The sequence below is a fragment of the Megascapheus bottae genome, chromosome 1 (genome assembly GCF_031878675.1).
Source record: "Megascapheus bottae isolate mThoBot1 chromosome 1, mThoBot2.hap1, whole genome shotgun sequence".
Lineage (NCBI taxonomy): Eukaryota > Metazoa > Chordata > Mammalia > Rodentia > Geomyidae > Megascapheus > Megascapheus bottae.
The window spans coordinates 46,536,183-46,540,213 of NC_143509.1; positions in this window are offsets into that span (position 1 = coordinate 46,536,183).

Genomic DNA, 4,031 nt, shown 5'->3' on the forward strand with positions numbered 1-4,031 from the left:
GACTTTTCCTCTTGTGCCCCTCCCAAGGCCCTCCGAGCCCACCTCTTTCCTCCCCGGTCGTCACAATTCGTGGTCTTGGCCATCCACGGGGGTGTCAGAGGCAGGTGTGGGTCCCAGGCTGGGGGTGGTAGGAGATGGGCCCCCCCTCCGGGCCCGCGTGCGGATGGTACGGTCTGCTCCACCACCGTCACGTGGGCTCCTCCTCTGTGACGTCGGCGCCTTCGCTGTAGCAAAGCTCGGCCTCTGGAATTCTGAGAACTAATTTGCTATTCGGTGACATAAGAGGGGGACGTGCGCTTCGCTTGCTTTCCGAAGGGGTCTGGGGCTAATTCTTCCTCCCCTTCCCATCCTCTCACTCCGCTCCTCGAGTAAATAACACCCCACGGAGCCACCGATCTGAACCACTGGAACGAGCATGTTTGATTTTTAGACAGGAGGGTTAGAGGGAGAAAGAAGGGAGTTGGGGGGGGTGGAAGAGTGGGGAGGGTGGGAAGCAATAAACACTGAACAGCTCTTTCCAGCTAGAATATTAGGCACCACGAGAAAAATATTTGCCAAGCCGTTTTCGGTGGGTTCGTTTATTTTTTATTTTTGGACAAGAGAGAGTGAGGGTGTGGGGGGGGGAGGTGGAGGAGGAGGAGGGTGTTTTTGTTTTTGAGGGTTTTCTTTTTCTTGTGGTGGCTTGGGATTTCTGGTTGTTGTATTTTGAGGATTTTTGGGATTTTTGCTTCTGATTTTTCGCCTTTTGCAAGTTTGTGGTGTTATGTAAATCATAGGATCTGTCAGCAGTTGGTCTGTGTTTTTTTTTTCTTTTCCAATCTAATCTCTCAAGCATGTCAAAGATGATGAATTATTTTTTTCCCCAATACTGATACTATTGACAGAAACTTAAATCAGGGGACATATGTGACAACCACAACTCTCACTCTTTTCCTACCTCTTTGATGCAATTTCTTTTCTTTCTTTTTTAACCTTTGGACTATTCCTGAAGAGAATCTCTTCTGCACTTGAGAGAACTATTCAAAGGATTTATTTTGGTTTGAATGGTTTCTTTCCAGAACAGCCACTGATGGGTTTACTCTTGCTGTTATTGTTGATTCTTAGGAAATTTCTCCTTGCAAGAAACGTGTGTATTTGGGTATGTGTATATGTGTTTTCTACAAAATTCTGTAAGCCAAATATATGTTTGTGTTTTGCTTTTCTTAAGGTCATGATTTTTCTTTTCTGAGCTTTTTCCCAAGGTCATTTTTTTTTTAAAGTCTCTTCAGTCTGTTTTGAAGGGATCTGCTGGAGAGAATTCTAAAGGCCTGTGTGCCGGTATCTCAGATACTGCGTGTATTTAGAACAGAGTGTGCTACAACTAGACTCACTGCACGCAGCAGTCCTTCTTAACTCTGGAGCTGCGTTGAAGGGAGCAAGAGAGGGGAAAAATCTTCCTTTTCTTCTTTCATCCTTTCTTTTTAAAGGCAATTGCAGTGCAGAATCATAACACTGTGGGCCCTGGTTTGTTCAGAGCTGCCAGTTTCCCTGTTTAAATGTTGGTTGGGGTTTTTTCCCCTCCTACTCATCCTTCAATGAGGGAGACTCTTGTTTCTTTTATGTCTCTCTCTTAAAAGAAGGGTGTGAGGGGAAAATAATATTTCAGATTCCTCAAGAATTAACCCAAAGTGTTTGGACCAGAAGCCGCTTTCAAAGGTCAGGCTGTTCTGAGCTCAGAGAGTCCTTCAAACGACTCATTAAATCACAGATGACTTCTTAAAGGTTCCATAAAATTTCTTTACATATTAATTTCTTATAAAGATGTATAAAGAAACAACTTATCACAACCCCAAATTTGAATTCCTAGTGGAGAAGCAAGCAGGATCATGGAAGGTTGGGAAGGCTGCTCTTGCTAGGATAATTGAGATTTCTTTCGCTGACAGCCCCATAAGAAGTTTCAGCTGCCAGTGCAGTGTCCATGCACTGCAAAAGGCTCTGCCACAGGTTTTAGAGTTAGGTTTCCAAGAAGCTGATTTATTCCTCCCCCCCCCCCACACACAAAAGAGGGACTTAGAAAATGTGCCTAAATATATGTCCTTGTGAAATCTGAATATTTTAATAGTTATTGACAGATGGATTACTGCAGCCTCTACAGAAAAGCCTGCCTTGTGAATGATTTTTGAAAAATATACATCGGCCTAATCCTGTCTCCATTTGTTGAACATTTTATTCCCAAAGACGACTGACTTTGTCGAGTGCGGATTCATGCTGCCAGAAGGCAGAATCTCTTTTATAAATTTGAGTCCCCCTAACATTTTAAAGAGTTTACAATCGATCCTATCGGACTCAAAATGATGTTCCAATTTTGCTGAAGTCATTTGCTTTGTGTATTTGTATAGTTGATTTGTCTTTTATAAGCAGTGACACTTTAGGGATTCTCTGGTATATGAATTGTAAGAATGTGCTATGTTGTTGGTCCAAGAAAAAGATAATGCTTATGATTTTTGGTCACTTTTCTTGTCAGTGGCTTCCATCTGCCTTAGTTCCCACCCCACTCACCCTCCCAGCTTTAAACACACTCAGTCCCTTCTGTGTGTTCCTCTGCTACTCCACTCTTAACCCCATGGGGGCGCTGCAGAGCAAAGGGAAATCTGCTCCTTCAGGCAGTAGAACCAGCAAGAGTGGGGGCTGGGAAGAATTCACCGGTCTATCTCAGTCCTCTTTTGATTCTCTTCAGAGAGCCTAAGGAGAAAGAACTCACCGGGTCTGCTTTATAGTTAACCCCCATCACCACCTACATCAAATCTCCTGAGTCTTTATTTCTGAGACTATGCACCAGACTCCCTCATTTGTATTAGTTTTTTTTTAACCAAATCAATATGTTTACACTGCAAGAAATTGACCCCAAACAGTCCCATTGACAAAGAGAGAAAAAAATGATTATTGAACATATTCTTATAGACACTTTTAGATATGAGTCTCCTTTCTAACAACTGAAAGGGGGGGGTAAACTGTGCCCTCACTTCTCTATTCTATTAATTCCTGCAAACGTTGCCATCACATTATACACCAATTTTATTTCTTCTATAATGCCTTTTCTTAGTGCCACCCCATCCATCCCAGCCAGCAGCATCACTGTATGGACCTCCCTCATCCTCACAGCGGTAGGTTGTAGGACCGACTTGAATACATTTTAATTCTTTTAAAGCAACCTTAAGAAGCCGGTAAGAATGAGTACATATCTGGGGTCTTATGAATGACTCCTGCAGACCTGAGGATACCACCTAGCAACAAGTGCTGTGATTTAATGGTTACTAGTTGCTAATCTTTAGAATAAAGAACCTAGCTCTGCCTCATGGTTTCATGGATGGAGCACAGGAATAGGATCTTGGTCACAGCTGCTGAGTCAATATGTAAGCTTCATCACAAAATAAAATAGCCGGGTTCTAATATTACACCTATTGAAAGAAAGGAACACATTTCTCATGCAGTTCCACTGACAGAGCCTTGCCCGCAATTCAGTCACAGCCAAACAAGACTCTGTCCTCAGGCTCTGCACTGTTCTGTCCTCTCTTTCTGAGGGGGGAGCTCAAAATGGAAAGTGGGACTCCTGTCAGGAACTTGTGATGCCTGGGAAGGTCTGTGAGCCATACCATCACAGGGTTTCCGAAAACACCACTGACAATGGCTATGTGATGGTCCTTTGTCATTGCAAAAGGCGGTCCTGATCATCTGAATTTGGAAGCAGGTATACTGCTGCTCACCGGATCAGGGAAAGCAAGGCTACACGAAGCCCTGTGCTCATTGTAAATGTCTGGGTTTGTGATGAGGAGGGGACTGTCTGTGGATGAGCTTGGGGTTTGGTTATGCCTGTTACATGACGTGAACTTAATGAATATGAAAGATATCTCCCTGACTTCTTAAAGTCTAATTTCAATCCATTTAGAATTATTGTCAGCAGAAGGAGAATTTAAGTATCTTTTCAAAGAAATAGGAGGGAAGGGAGGGGGAATGTGGTTCAGTGGTTAGATCCTCACAAATAAGCTGAGCAG